Below are 18,117 nucleotides of genomic sequence, written 5' to 3'. Positions count from 1 at the left end.
AAATTAAAATGTCTTTATCCTCTAAACCCTTGGACATACATTGACGTGACTCTGACATGAAGTTGACATAAACATTCCCTCAAAGTGACATAAGATTTGTATCTCAGAATCTTACAGATCGGGAGATATTTGCCTTTTCAAAAATAGACTTTCGAATAATTTCGAAAAATTAAAATGTCTCTATCCTCCAAACCCTTGGACATACATTGACGTGACTCTGACATGAAGTTGACATATACGTTCCCTCAACGTGACAGAAGTTTTCTATCTCAGATTCCTACAGATCGGGACATATTTGCCTTTTCAAAAATTGACTTTCGAATAATCTCGAAAAATTCAAATGAGTCTATACTTCAAACCCTTGGACTTACATTGACGTGATTCTGACACGAAGTTTACATATACATTCCCTCAAAGTGATATAAGTTTTGTTTCTCAGATTCCTACAGATCGGGAGATATTTACCTTTTCAAAAATTGATTTTCGAATAATCTCGAAAAATTTAAATGTCTCTATCCTCCAAACCCTTGGACATACATTGACGCGACTCTGACATGAAGTTGACATAAACGTTCCCTCATAGTTACATAAGTTTTGTCTCGCAGATTCCTACAAATCGGGAGATATCTGCCTTTTAAAAAATTAATTTTCGAATAATCTCGAAAAATTTAAATGAGTCTATACTCCAAACCCTTGGACTTTCATTGACTTGATTCTGACACGAAGTTGACATATACGTTCCCTCATAGTGACTTAAGTTTTGTCTCTCAGATTCCTACACATCGGGAGATATTTGCCTTTTCAAAAATTGACTTTCGAATAATCTCGAAAAATTAAAATGTCTCTATCCTCCAATCTCTTGTACATACATTGACGTGACTCTAACCTGAAGTTGACATATACGTTTCATCAAACTGACATAAGTTTGTTCGCTCAGATTCCTACAGATCGGGAGTTATTTCGCTTTTCAAAAATTGACTTTCGAATAATCTCGAAAAATTGAAATGTCTCTATCCTCCAAACGCTTGGACATACATAGACTTGACTCTGACATGAAGTTGACATATAAGTTCCCTCAAAGTGACATAAGTTTTGTTTCTCAGATTCCTACAGATCGGGAGATATTTGCCTTTTCAAAAATTGACATTCGAATAATCTCGAAAAATTTAAATGTCTCTATCCTCCAAACCCATGGACATACATTGATGTGACTCTGACATGAAGTTGACATATACGTTTCCTCAACGTGACATAAGTTTTGTCTCTCAGATTCCTACAGATCGGGAGATATTTGCCTTTTAAAAAATTGACTTTCGAATAATCTCTAAAAATTAAAATGTCTCTATCCTCCAAACCCTTGTACATTCATTGACGTGACTCTGACATGAAGTTGACATATACGTTTCCTCAAAGTGACATAAGGTTTGTGTCTCAGATTAATAGAGATCGGGAGATATTTGCCTTTTCAAGAATTGACTTTCGAATAATTTCGAAAAATTAAAATGTGTCTATCCTCCAAACCCTTGGACATACAATGACCAGAGTCTGACATGATGTTGACATATACGTTCCCTCAAAGTGACATAAGTTTTGTCTCTCAGATTCCTTCAGATCGGGAGATATTTGCCTTTCCAAAAATTGACTTTCGAATAATCTCGAAAAATTAAAATGTCTCTATCCTCCAAACCCTTGGACATACATTGACAAGACTCTGACATGAAGTTGACATATACGTTCCCTTAAAGTGACATAAGGTTTGTCTCTCAGATTCCTACAGATCGGGAGATATTTGCCTTTTCAAGAATTGACTTTCAAATAATTTCGAAAAATTAAAATGTCTCTATCCTCCAAACCCTTAGACATACATAGGCTTGACTCTGACATGAAGTTAACATATAAGTTCCCTCAAAGTGACATAAGTTTTGTTTCTCAGATTCCTACAGATCGGGAGATATTTGCCTTTTCAGAAATTGACATTTGAATAATCTCGAAAAATTTAAATGTCTCTATCCTCCAAACCCATGGACATACATTGACGTGACTCTGACATGAAGTTCATATATACCTTCCCTCAAAGTGTCATTAGTTTTGACTCTCAGATTCCTACAGATCGGGAGATATTTGCCTTTTCAAAAATTGACACTCGAATAATCTCGGAAAATTAAATGTCTCTATCCTCCAAACCCTTTTTACATACATTGACGTGACTCTGACATGAAGTTGATATATACGTTCCCTCAAAGTGACATAAGTTTTGTATCTCAGATTTCTACAGATCGGGGGATATTTGCTTTTTCAAAAATTGACACTCGAATAATCTCGAAAAATTAAAATGTCTTTATCCTCTAAACCCTTGGACATACATTGACGTGACTCTGACATGAAGTTGACATAAACATTCCCTCAAAGTGACATAAGATTTGTATCTCAGAATCTTACAGATCGGGAGATATTTGCCTTTTCAAAAATAGACTTTCGAATAATTTCGAAAAATTAAAATGTCTCTATCCTCCAAACCCTTGGACATACATTGACGTGACTCTGACATGAATTTGACATATACGTTCCCTCAACGTGACAGAAGTTTTCTATCTCAGATTCCTACAGATCGGGACATATTTGCCTTTTCAAAAATTGACTTTCGAATAATCTCGAAAAATTCAAATGAGTCTATACTTCAAACCCTTATACTTACATTGACGTGATTCTGACACGAAGTTTACATATACATTCCCTCAAAGTGATATAAGTTTTGTTTCTCAGATTCCTACAGATCGGGAGATATTTACCTTTTCAAAAATTGACTTTCGAATAATCTCGAAAAATTTAAATGTCTCTATCCTCCAAACCCTTGGACATACATTGACGCGACTCTGACATGAAGTTGACATAAACGTTCCCTTATAGTTACATAAGTTTTGTCTCGCAGATTCCTACAAATCGGGAGATATCTGAATTTTAAAAAAATAATTTTCGAATAATCTCGAAAAATTTAAATGAGTCTATACTCCAAACCCTTGGACTTTCATTGACATGATTCTGACACGAAGTTGACATATACGTTCCCTCATAGTGACTTAAGTTTTGTCTCTCAGATTCCTACAGATCGGGAGATATTTGCCTTTTCAAAAATTGACTTTCGAATAATCTCGAAAAATTAAAATGTCTCTATCCTCCAATCTCTTGTACATACATTGACGTGACTCTAACCTGAAGTTGACATATACGTTTCATCAAAGTGATATAAGTTTGTTCGCTCAGATTCCTACAGATCGGGAGTTATTTCGCTTTTCAAAAATTGACTTTCGAATAATCTCGAAAAATTGAAATGTCTCTATCCTCCAAACGCTTGGACATACATAGACTTGACTCTGACATGAAGTTGACATATACGTTCCCTCAAAGTGACATAAGTTTTGTTTCTCAGATTCGTACAGATCGGGAGATATTTGCCTTTTCAAAAATTGACATTCGAATAATCTCGAAAAATTTAAATGTCTCTATCCTCCAAACCCATTTACATACATTGATGTGACTCTGACATGAAGTTGACATATACGCTTCCTCAACGTGACATAAGTTTTGTCTCTCAGATTCCTACAGATCGGGAGATATTTGATTTTTAAAAAATTGACTTTCGAATAATCTCTAAAAATTAAAATGTCTCTATCCTCCAAACCCTTGTACATTCATTGACGTGACTCTGACATGAAGTTGACATATACGTTAACTCAAAGTGACATAAGGTTTGTGTCTCAGATTAATACAGATCGGGAGATATTTGCCTTTTCAAGAATTGACTTTCGAATAATTTCGAAAAATTAAAATGTGTCTATCCTCCAAACCCTTGGACATACAATGACCAGAGTCTGACATGATGTTGACATATACGTTCCCTCAAAGTGACATAAGTTTTGTCTCTCAGATTCCTTCAGATCGGGAGATATTTGCCTTTCCAAAAATTGACTTTCGAATAATCTCGAAAAATTAAAATGTCTCTATCCTCCAAACCCTTGGACATACATTGACAAGACTCTGACATGAAGTTGACATATACGTTCCCTTAAAGTGACATAAGTTTTGTCTCTCAGATTCCTACAGATCGGGAGATATTTGCCTTTTCAAGAATTGACTTTCAAATAATTTCGAAAAATTAAAATGTCTCTATCCTCCAAACCCTTAGACATACATAGGCTTGACTCTGACATGAAGTTAACATATAAGTTCCCTCAAAGTGACATAAGTTTTGTTTCTCAGATTCCTACAGATCGGGAGATATTTGCCTTTTCAGAAATTGACATTCGAATAATCTCGAAAAATTTAAATGTCTCTATCCTCCAAACCCTTGGACATACATTGACGTGACTCTGACATGAAGTTCATATATACGTTCCCTCAAAGTGTCATAAGTTTTGACTCTCAGATTCCTACAGATCGGGAGATATTTGCCTTTTCAAAAATTGACACTCGAATAATCTCGGAAAATTAAATGTCTCTATCCTCCAAACCCTTTTTACATACATTGACGTGACTCTGACAAGAAGTTGATATATACGTTCCCTCAAAGTGACATAAGTTTTGTATCTCAGATTTCTACAGATCGGGGGATATTTGCTTTTTCAAAAATTGACACTCGAATAATCTCGAAAAATTAAAATGTCTCTATCCTCCAAACCCTTTGACATACACTGACGTGACTCTGACATGAAGTTGACATTTACGTTCCCTCAAAGTGACATAAGTTTTGTCTCTCAGGTTCCTACAGATCGGGAGATATTTGACTTTTCAAAAATTGATTTTCGAATAATCTCGAAAAATTTAAATGTCTCTATCCTCCAAACCCTTGGACATACATTGACGTGACTCTGACATGAAGTTGATAAATACGTTCCCTCAAAGTGTCATAAGTTTTGACTCTCAGATTCCTACAGATCGGGAGATATTTGCCCTTTCAAAAATTGACATTCGAATAATCTCGAAAAATTTAAATGTCTCTATCCTCCAAACCCTTGGACATACATAGACGTGACTCTGACATGAAGTTTATATATACGTTCCCTCAAAGTGTCATAAGTTTTGACTCTCAGATTCCTACAGATCGGGAGATATTTGCCTTTTCAAAAATTGACTTTCGAATAATCTCGAAAAATTAAAATGTCTCTATCCTCCAAACCCTTAGACATACATTGACGTGGCTCTGACATGAAGTTGACATATACGTTCCCTCATAGTTACATAAGTTTTGTATCGCAGATTCCTACAGATCGGGAGATATTTCCTTTTCAAAAATTGACTTTCGAATAATCTCGAGAAATTGAAATGTCTCTATCCTCCAAACCCTTGGACATACATTGACGTGACTCTGACATGAAGTTGACATTTACGTTACCGCAAATTGACATAAGTTTTGTATCTCAGATTCCTACACATCGGGAGATATTTGCCTTTTCAAAAATTGACTTTCGAATAATCTCGAAAAATTAAAATGTCTCTATCCTCCAAACCCTAGGACATACATTGACAAGACTCTGACATGAAGTTGACATATACGTTCCCTTAAAGTGACATAAGTTTTGTCTCTCCGATTCCTACAGATCGGGAGATATTTGCCTTTTCAAAAATTGACTTTCGAATAATCTCGAAAAATTAAAATGTCTCTATCCTCCAAACCCTTGGACATACATTGACAACACTCTGACGTGAAGTTGACATATACTTTCCCTCAAAGTGACATATGTTTTGTCTCTCAGATTCCTACAGATCGGGAGATATTTGCCTTTTCAAAAATTGACTTTCGAATAATCTCGTAAAATTAAAATGTCTCTATCCTCCAAACCCTTAGACATACATTGACCAGAGTCTGACATGATGTTGACATATACGTTCCCTCAAAGTGACATATGTTTTGTCTCTCAGATTCCTACAGATCGGGAGATATTTGCCTTTTCAAAAATTGACTTTCGAATAATCTCGAAAAATTAAAATGTCTCTATCATCCAAACACTTGGACATACATTAACAAGAATCTGACATGAAGTTGACATATACGTTCCCGCAAATTGACATAAGTTTTGTATCTCAGATTCCTACACATCGGGAGATATTAGCCTTTTCAAAAATTGACTTTCGAATAATCCCGGAAAATTAAAATGTCTCTATCCTCCAAACCCTTGGACATACATTAACAAGACTCTGACATGAGGTTGACATATACGTTCCCTCAAAGTGACATAAGTTTTGTCTCTCAGATTCCTACACATCGGGAGATATTTGCCTTTTCAAAAATTGACATTCGAATAATCTCGAAAAATTTAAATGTCTCTATCCTCCAAACCCTTGGACATACATTGACGTGACTGTGACATGAAGTTGACATACACGTTCCCTTAAAGTGACATTAGGTCTGTGTCTCAGATTCCTACAGATCGGGAGATATTTGCCTTTTCAAAAATTGACTTTCGAATAATCTCGAAATATTAAAATGTCTCTATCCTCCAAACCCTTGGACATACATTGACGTGACTCTGACATGAAGTTGACATATACGTTCCCTCAAAGCGACATAAGGTTTGTGTCTTGGATTAATACAGATCGGGAGATATTTGCCTTTTCAAAAATTGACTTTCGAATAATCTCGAAAAATTAAAATGTCTCTATCCTCCAAACCCTTGGACATACATTGACGTGGCTCTGACATGAAGTTGACATATACGTTCCCTCAAAGTGACATAAGTTTTGTGTCTCAGATTCCTACACATCGGCATATATTTGCCTTTTCAAAAATTGACTTTCGAATAATCTCGAAAAATTAAAATGTCTCTATCCTCCAAACCCTTGGACATATATTGACGTGACTCTGACATGAAGTTGACATATACGTTCCCTCAAAGTGACATAAGTTTTGTCTCTCAGATTCCTACAGATCGGGAGATATTTGCCTTTTCAAAAATTGACTTTCGAATAATCTCGAAAAATTAAAATGTCTCTATCCTCCAATCTCTTGTACATACATTGACGTGACTCTGACATGAAGTTGACATACACGTTCCCTCAAAGTGACATAAGTTTTCTCGCTCAGATTCCTACAGATCGGGAGATATTTGGCATTTCAAAAATTGACTTTCGAATAATCTCGAAAAATTTAAATGTCTCTATCCTCCTAACCATTTTTACATACATTGACGTGACTCTGACATGAAGTTGACATATACGTTCCCTCAAAGTGTCATAAGTTTTGTCTCTCACATTCCTACAGATCGGGAGATATTTGCCTTTTCAATAATTGACATTTGAATAATCTCGAAAAATTCAAAAATCTTTATCCTCCAAACCCTTGGACATACATTAACGTGACTCTGACATGAAGTTGACATATACGTTCCCTCAAAGTGACATAAGTTTTGTCTCTCAGATTCCTACAGATCGGGAGATTTGCCTTTTCAAAAATTGACTTTCGAATAATCTCGAAAAATTAAAATGTCTCTATCCTCCAAACACTTGGACATACATTGACGTGACACTGACATGAAGTTGACATATAAGTTCCCTCAAAGTGACATAAGTTTAGTCTCTCAGATTCCTACAGATCGGGAGATATTTGCCTTTTTAAAAATTGACACTCGAATAATCTCAAAAAATAAAATGTCTCTATCCTCCATACCCTTGGACATACATTGACAAGACACTGACATGAAGTTGACATTTACGTTCCCTCAACGTGACATAAGTTTTGTCTCTCAGATTCCTACAGATCGGGAGATATTTGCCTTTTCAAAAATTGACCTTCGAATAATCTCGAAAAATTAAAATGTCTCTATCCTCCAAACCCTTATACTTACATTGACGTGATTCTGACATGAAGTTGACATTCACGTTCCCTCAAAGTGACATAAGGTTTGTGTCTCAGATTCCTATAGATCGGGAGATATTTGCCTCTTCAAAAATTGACTTTCGAATAATCTCGAAAAATTAAAATGTCTTTATCCTCTAAACCCTTGGACATACATTGACGTGACTCTGACATGAAGTTGACATAAACATTCCCTCAAAGTGACATAAGATTTGTATCTCAGAATCCTACAGATCGGGAGATATTTGCCTTTTCAAAAATAGACTTTCGAATAATCTCGAAAAATTCAAATGTCTCTATCCTCCAAACCCTTGGACATACATTAACGTGACTCTTACATGAAGTTGACATATACGTTCCCTCAACGTGACAGAAATTTTCTATCTCAGATTCCTACAGATCGGGAGATATTTGCCTTTTCAAAAATTGACTTTCGAATAATCTCGAAAAATTCAAATGAGTCTATACTTCAAACCCTTGGACTTACATTGACGTGATTCTGACACGAAGTTGACATATACATTCCCTCAAAGTGATATAAGTTTTGTCTCTCAGATTCCTACAGATCGGGAGATATTTACCTTTTCAAAAATTGACTTTCGAATAATCTCGAAAAATTAAAATGTTTCTATCCTCCAAACCCTTGGACATACATTGACGCGACTCTGACATGAAGTTGACATAAACGTTCCCTCATAGTTACATAAGTTTTGTCTCGCAGATACCTACTTATCGGGAGATATCTGCCTTTTAAAAAATTAATTTTCGAATAATCTCGAAAAATTTAAATGAGTCTATACTCCAAACCCTTGGACTTTCATTGACGTGATTCTGACACGAAGTTGACATATACGTTCCCTCATAGTGACTTAAGTTTTGTCTCTCAGATTCCTACAGATCGGGAGATATTTACCTTTTCAAAAATTGACTTTCGAATAATCTCGAAAAATTAAAATGTCTCTATCCTCCAATCTCTTGTACATACATTGACGTGACTCTAACCTGAAGTTGACATATACGTTCCATCAAAGTGACATAAGTTTGTTCGCTCAGATTCCTACAGATCGGGAGTTATTTCGCTTTTCAAAAATTGACTTTCGAATAATCTCGAAAAATTAAAATGTCTCTAACCTCCAAACCATTTTTACATACATTGACGTGACTCTGACATGAAGTTGACATATACGTTCCCTCAAAGTGACATAAGTTTTGTCTCTCAGATTCCTACAGATCGGGAGATAATTGCCTTTTCAATAATTGACTTTCGAATAATCTCGAAAAATTAGAATGTCTCTATCCTCCAAACCCTTGGACATATATTGACGTGGCTCTGACATGAAGTTGACATATACGTTCCCACTAAGTGACATAAGTTTTGTGTCTTAGATTCCTACACATCGGGAGATATTTGCCATTTCATAAATTGACTTTGGAATAATCTCGAAAAATTAAAATGTCTCTATCCTCCAAACCCTTGGACATACATTGACGTGACTCTGACATGAAGTTGACATATACGTTCCCTCAAAGTGACATAAGTTTTGTCTCTCAGATTCCCACAGAACGTGAGTTATTTGCTTTTTTAAAAATTGACTTTCGAATAATCTCGAAAAATTAAAATGTCTCTATCCTCCAAACCCTTGGACATACATTGACGTGACTCTGACATGTAGTTGACTTATGCGTTCCCTCAAAGTGACATAATTTTTGTCTCTTAGATTCCTATAGATCGGGAGATATTTGCCTTTTCAAAAATTGACTTTCGAATAATCTCGAAAAATTAAAATTTCTCTATCCTCCAAACCCTTGGACATACAATGACGTGACTCTGACATGAAGTTGACATATACATTCCCTCAAAGTGACATAAGTTTTGTATCTGAGATTCCTACAGATCGGGAGATATTTGCCTTCTCAAAAATTGACTTACGAATAATCTCGAAAAATTAAAATTTGTCTATCCTCCAAACCCTAGGACATACATTGATCAGAGTCTGACATGAAGTTGACATATACGTTCCCTCAAAGTGACATAATTTTTGTCTCTTAGATTCCTACAGATCGGGAGATATTTGCCTTTTCAAAAATTGACTTTCGAATAATCTCGAAAAATTAAAATTTCTCTATCCTCCAAACCCTTGGACATACAATGACGTGACTCTGACATGAAGTTGACATATACATTCCCTCAAAGTGACATAAGTTTTGTATCTGAGATTCCTACAGATCGGGTGATATTTGCCTTTTCAAAAATTGTCTTTCGAATAATCTCGGAAAATTAAAATGTCTCTATCCTCCAAACCCTTGGACATACATTGACAAGACTCTGACATGAAGTTGACATATACGTTCCCTTAAAGTGACATAAGTTTTGTCTCTCAGATTCCTACAGATCGGGAGATATTTGCCTTTTCAAAAATTGACTTTCGCATAATCACGAAAAATTAAAATGTCTCTATCCTACAAACCCTTGGACATACATAGACTTGACTCTGACATGAAGTTGACATATAAGTTCCCTCAAAGTGACATAAGTTTTGTTTCACAGATTCCTACAGATCGGGAGATATTTGCCTTTTCAAAAATTGACATTCGAATAATCTCGAAAAATTTAAATGTCTCTATCCTCCAAACCCTTTCACATACATTGACGTGACTCTGACATGAATTTGACATATACGTTCCCTCAAAGTGTCATAAGTTTTGTCTCTCAGATTCCTACAGATCGGGAGATATTTGCATTTTCAAAAATTGACTTTCGAATAATCTCGGAAAATTAAATGTCTCTATCCTCCAAACACTTGTTACATACATTGACGTGACTCTGACATGAAGTTGATATATACGTTCCCTCAAAGTGACATAAGTTTTGTCTCTCAGATTTCTACAGATCGGGAGATATTTGCCTTTTCAAAAATTGACACTCGAATAATCTCGAAAAATTAAAATGTCTCTATCCTCCAAACCCTTTGACATACACTGACGTGACTCTGACATGAAGTTGACATTTACGTTCCATCAAAGTGACATAAGTTTTGTCTCTCAGGTTATTACAGATCGGGAGATATTTGCCTTTTCAAAAATTGATTTTCGAATAATCTCGAAAAATTAAAATGTCTCTATCCTCCAAACCCTTAGACATACATTGACGTGCCTCTGACATGAAGTTGACATATACGTTCCCTCATAGTTACATAAGTTTTGTATCGCAGATTCCTACAGATCGGGAGATATTTGCCTTTTCAAAAATTGACTTTCGAATAATCTCGAGAAATTGAAATGTCTCTATCCTCCAAACCCTTGGACATACATTGACAAGACTCTGACATGAAGTTGACATATACGTTCCCACAAATTGACATAAGTTTTGTCTCTCAGATTCCTACACATCGGGAGATATTAGCCTTTTCAAAAATTGACTTTCGAATAATCTCGGTTAATTAAAATGTATCTATCCTCCAAACCCTTGGACATACATTGACGTGACTCTGACATGAAGTTGACATATACGTTCCCTCAACGTGACATAAGTTTTGTCTCTCAGATTCCTACAGATCGGGAGATATTTGCCTTTTCAATAATTAAAATTTGAGTAATCTCGAAAAATTATAAAATCTCTATCCTAAAAAAACCCTTGGACATACATTAACAAGACTCTGACATGAGGTTGACGTATACGTTCTCTCAAAGTGACATAAGTTTTGTCTCTCAGATTCCTACAGATCGGGAGATATTTGCCCTTTCAAAAATTAACTTTCGAATAATCTCGAAAAATTTAATTGTCTCTATCCTCCAAACCCTTGGACATACATTGACGTGACTCTGACATGAAGTTGACATACACGTTCCCTCAAAGTGACATAAGGTTTGTGTCTCAGATTCCTACAGATCAGGAGATATTTGCCTTTTCAAGAATTGACTTTCGAATAATCCCTAAAAATTAAAATGTTTCTATCCTCCAAACCCTTGGACATTCATTGACGTGACTCTGACATGAAGTTGACATATACGTTCCCTCAAAGTGACATAAGGTTTGTTTCTCAGATTAATACAGATCGGGAGATATTTGCCTTTTCAAAAATTGACTTTCGAATAATTTCGAAAAATTAAAATGTGTCTATCCTCCAAACCCTTAGACATACATTGACCAGAGTCTGACATGATGTTCACCTATACGTTCCCTCAACGTGACATAAGTTTTGTCTCTCAGATTCCTACAGATCGGGAGTTATTTGCCTTTTCAAAAATTGACTTTCGAATAATCTCGAAAAATTAAAATGTCTCTATCCTTCAAACCCTTGGACATACATTGACAAGACTCTGACATGAAGTTGACATATACGTTCCCTTATAGTGACATAAGTTTTGTCTCTCAGATTCCTACAGATCGGGAGATATTTGCTTTTTCAAGAATTGACTTTCGCATTAACTCGATAAATTGAAATGTCTCTATCCTCCAAACCCTTGGACATACATAGACTTGACTCTGACATGAAGTTGACATATAAGTTCCCTCAAAGTGACATAAGTTTTGTTTCTCAGATTCCTACAGATCGGGAGATATTTGCCTTTTCAAAAATTGACATTCGAATAATCTCGAAAAATTTAAATGTCTCTATCCTCCAAACCCTTGGACATACATTGACGTTACTCTGACATGAAGTTGACATATACGTTCCCTCAGCGTGACATAAGTTTTGTCTCTCAGACTCCTACACATCGGGAGATATTAGCCTTTTCAAAAATTGACTTTCGAATAATCTCGGAAAATTAAAAAGTCTCTATCCTCCAAACCCATGGACATACATTGATGTGACTCTGACATGAAGTTGACATATACGTTCCCTCAACGTGACATAAGTTTTGTCTCTCAGATTCCTACAGATCGGGAGATATTTGCCTTTTCAATACTTAACATTTGAATAATCTCGAAAAATTCAAAAATCTCTATCCTAAAAAAACCCTTCGACATACATTAACGTGACTCTGACATGAGGTTGACATATACGTTCCCTCAAAGTGACATAAGATTTGTCTCTCAGATTCCTACAGATCGGGAGATATTTGCCTTTTAAAAAATTGACTTTCGAATAATCTCGAAAAATTTAAATGTCTCTATCCTCCAAACCCTTGGACATACATTGACGTGACTCTGACATGAAGTTGACATACACGTTCCCTCAAAGTGACATAAGGTTTGTGTCTCAGGTTCCTACAGATCGGGAGATATTTGCCTTTTCAGGAATTGACTTTCGAATAATCTCTAAAAATTAAAATGTCTCTATCCTTCAAACCCTTGGACATTCATTGACGTGACTCTGACATGAAGTTGACATATACGTTCCCTCAAAGTGACATAAGGTTTGTGTCTCAGATTAAACAGATCGGGAGATATTTGCCTTTTCAAGAATTGACTTTCGAATATTTTCGAAAAATTAAAATGTGTCTATCCTCCAAACCCTTGGACATACATTGAACAGAGTCTGACATGATGTTGACATATACGTTCCCTCAAAGTGACATAAGTTTTGTATCTCAGATTCCTTCAGATCGGGAGATATTTGCCTTTTCAAAAATTGACTTTCGAATAATCTCGAAAAATTTAAATGTCTCTATCCTCCAAACCCTTGGACATACATTGACAAGACTCTGACATGAAGTTGATATATACTTTCCCTCAAAGTGTCATAAGTTTTGACTCTCAGATTCCTACAGATCGGGAGATATTTGCCTTTTCAAAAATTGACACTCGAATAATCTCGGAAAATTAAATGTCTCTATCCTCCAAACCCTTTTTACATACATTGACGTGACTCTGACATGAAGTTGATATATACGTTCCCTCAAAGTGACATAAGTTTTGTCTCTCAGATTTCTACAGATCGGGAGAAATTTGCCTTTTCAAAAATTGACACTCGAATAATCTCGAAAAATTAAAATGTCTCTATCCTCCAAACCCTTTGACATACACTGACGTGACTCTGACATGAAGTTGACATTTACGTTCCCTCAAAGTGACATAAGTTTTGTCTCTCAGGTTCCTACAGATCGGGAGATATTTGACTTTTCAAAAATTGATTTTCGAATAATCTCGAAAAATTTAAATGTCTCTATCCTCCAAACCCTTGGACATACATTGACGTGACTCTGACATGAAGTTGATATATACGTTCCCTCAAAGTGTCATAAGTTTTGACTCTCAGATTATTACAGATCGGGAGATATTTGCCCTTTCAAAAATTGACTTTCGAATAATCTCGAGAAATTGAAATGTCTCTATCCTCCAAACCCTTGGACATACATTGACGTGACTCTGACATGAAGTTGACATTTACGTTCCCGCAAATTGACATAAGTTTTGTATCTCAGATTCCTACACATCGGGAGATATTAGCCTTTTCAAAAATTGACTTTCGAATAATCTCGGAAAATTAAAATGTCTCTATCCTCCAAACCCTTGGACATACATTGACGTGACTCTGACATGAAGTTGACATATACGTTCCCTCAACGTGACATAAGTTTTGTCTCTCAGATTCCTACAGATCGGGAGATATTTGCCTTTTCAAAAATTGACTTTCGAATAATCTCGAAAAATTTAAATGTCTCTATCCTCCAAACCCTTGGACATACATTGACGTGACTCTGACATGAAGTTGACATACACGTTCCCTCAAAGTGACATAAGGTTTGTGTCTCACATTCCTACAGTTCGGGAGATATTTGCCTTTTCAAGAATTTACTTTCGAATAATCTCTAAAAATTAAAATGTCTCTATCCTCCAAACCCTTGGACATTCATTGACGTGACTCTGACATGAAGTTCACATATACGTTCCCTCAAAGTGACATAAGGTTTGTGTCTCAGATTAATAAAGATCGGGAGATATTTGCCTTTTCAAAAATTGACTTTCGAATAATCTCGAAAAATTAAAATGTCTCTTTCCTCCAAACCCTTGGACATACATTGACGTGGCTCTGACATGAAGTTGACATATACGTTCCCTCATAGTTACATAAGTTTTGTCTCTCAGATTAATACAGATCGGGAGATTTTTGCCTTTTCAAAAATTGACTTTCGAATAATCTGAAAAAATTAAAATGTTTCTATCCTCCAAACCCTTGGACATACATTGACAAGACTCTGATATGAAGTTGACATACACGTTCCATCAAAGTGACATAAGTTTTGTGTCTCAGATTCCTACAGATCGGGAGATATTTGAATTTTCAAAAATTTACTTTCGAATAATCTCGGAAAATTAAAATGTCTCTATCCTCCAAACCCTTGGACATACATTGACTTGACTCTGACATGAAGTTGACATATACGTTCCCTCAATGTGACATAAGTTTTGTCTCTCAGATTCCTACAGATCGGGAGATATTTGCCTTTTCAAAAATTGACTTTCGAATAATCTCGGAAAATTAAAATGTCTCTATCCTCCAAACCCTTGGACATACATTGACGTGACTCTGACATGAAGTTGACATATACGTTCCCTCAACGTTACATAAGTTTTGTCTCTCTGATTCCTACAGATCGGGAGATATTTGCCTTTTCAAAAATTCACATTTGAATAATCACGAATAATTCAAAAATCTCTAGATCCCAAACCCTTGGACGTACATTGAGATGACTCTGACATGAAGTTGACATATACGTTCCCTCAAAGGGATATAAGTTTTGTCTCTCAGATTCATACAGATCGGGAGATATTTGCCTTTTCAATATTGACTTTCGAATAATCTCGAAAAATTAAAATGTCTCTATCCTCCAAACCCTTTGACATTCATTGACGTGACTCTGACATGACTGTGACATATACGTTCCCTCAAAGTGCCATAAGTTTTGTCACTCAGATTCCTACAGATCGGGAAATATTTGCCTTTTCAAAAATTGACTTTCGAATAATTTCGAAAAATTTAAATGTCTCTATACTCCAAACCCTTGGACATACATTGACAAAGGCTCTGACATAAAGTTGACATATACGTTCCCTCAAAGTGACATAAGTTTTGTCTCTCAGATTCCTACAGATCGGGAGATATTTGCCTTTTCAAAAATTGACTTTCGAATAATCTCGAAAAATTAAAATGTCTCTATCCTCCAAACCCTTGGACATACATTGACAACACTCTGACGTGAAGTTGACATATACGTTCCCTCAAAGTGACATAAGTTTTGTCTCTCAGATTCCTACAGATCGGGAAATATTTGCCTTTTCAAAAATTGACTTTCGAATAATTTCGAAAAATTTAAATGTCTCTATACTCCAAACCCTTGGACATACATTGACAAAGGCTCTGACATAAAGTTGACATATACGTTCCCTCATAGTTACATAAGATTGGTCTCGCAGATTCCTACAGATCTGGAGATATTTGTCTTTTCAAAAATTGACTTTCGAATAATCACGAAAAATTGAAATGTCTCTATCCTCCAAACCCTTGGACATACATTGACCAGACTCTGACATGAAGTTGACATATACGTTCCCTCAAAGAGACATAAGTTTTGTCTCTCAGATTCCTACAGATCGGGAGATATTTGCCTTTTTAAAAATTGACTTTCGAATAATCTCGAAAAATTTAAATGTCTCTCTCCTCCAAACCCTTGTACATACATTGACTTGAATCTGACATGACGTTTGACATATAAGTTCCCTCAAATTGACATAAGTTTTGTCTCTCAGATTCCTAAAGATCGGGAGATATTTGTCTGTTCAAAAATTGACACTCGAATAATCTCGAAAAATTATAATGTCTCTATCCTCCAAACCCTTGGACATACATTGACAAGACTCTGACATGAAGTTGACATATACGTTCACTCAAATTGACATAAGTTTTGTCTCTCAGATTCATACAGATCGGGAGATATTTGCCTTTTAAAAAATTGACTTTCGAATAATCTCGAAAAATTGAAATGTCTCTATCCTCCAAACCCTTGGACATACATTGACGAGACTCTGACATAAAGTTGACATATACGTTCCCTCAAAGTGACATAAGTTTTGTCTCTCAGATTCCTACAGATCGGCAGATATTTGCCTTTTCAAAAATTGACTTTCAAATAATCTCGAAAAATTTAAATGTCTCTATCCTCCAAACCCTTCGCCATACATTGACAAGACTCTGACATGAAGTTGACATATACGTTCCCTCAACGTGACATAAGTTTTGTCTTTCAGATTCCTACAGATCGGGAAATATTTGCCTTTTCAAAAATTGACTTTCGAATAATCTCGAAAAATTAAAATGTCTCTATCCTCCAAACCCTTAGACATACATTGACGTAGCTCTGACATGAAGTTGACATATACGTTCCCTCATAGTTACATAAGTTTTGTATCGCAGATTCCTACAGATCGGGAGATATTTGCCTTTTCAAAAATTGACTTTCGAATAATCTCGAGAAATTGAAATGTCTCTATCCTCCAAACCCTTGGACATACATTGACAAGACTCTGACATGAAGTTGACATATACGTTCCCACAAATTGACATAAGTTTTGTCTCTCAGATTCCTACACATCGGGAGATATTAGCCTTTTCAAAAATTGACTTTCGAATAATCTCGGTTAATTAAAATGTCTCTATCCTCCAAACCCTTGGACATACATTGACGTGACTCTGACATGAAGTTGACATATACGTTCCCTCAACGTGACATAAGTTTTGTCTCTCAGATTCCTACAGATCGGGAGATATTTGCCTTTTCAATAATTAAAATTTGAGTAATCTCGAAAAATTCAAAAATCTCTATCCTAAAAAAACCCTTTTTACATACATTAACAAGACTCTGACATGAGGTTGACGTATACGTTCTCTCAAAGTGACATAAGTTTTGTCTCTCAGATTCCTACAGATCGGGAGATATATGCCCTTTCAAAAATTGACTTTCGAATAATCTCGAAAAATTTAATTGTCTCTATCCTCCAAACCCTTGGACATACATTGACGTGACTCTGACATGAAGTTGACATACACGTTCCCTCAAAGTGACATAAGGTTTGTGTCTCAGATTCCTACAGATCAGGAGATATTTGCCTTTTCAAGAATTGACTTTCGAATAATCCCTAAAAATTAAAATGTCTCTATCCTCCAAACCCTTGGACATTCATTGACGTGACTCTGACATGAAGTTGACATATACGTTCCCTCAAAGTGACATAAGGTTTGTTTCTCAGATTAATACAGATCGGGAGATATTTGCCTTTTCAAAAATTGACTTTCGAATAATTTCGAAAAATTAAAATGTGTCTA

The sequence above is a fragment of the Zootermopsis nevadensis genome, unplaced genomic scaffold (genome assembly GCF_977971745.1).
Source record: "Zootermopsis nevadensis isolate Lab colony 2312 unplaced genomic scaffold, Znev_1.0 Znev_ptg000075l, whole genome shotgun sequence".
NCBI classification, from domain to species: Eukaryota; Metazoa; Arthropoda; class Insecta; order Blattodea; family Termopsidae; genus Zootermopsis; species Zootermopsis nevadensis.
This window is presented reverse-complemented; position numbering follows the sequence as displayed.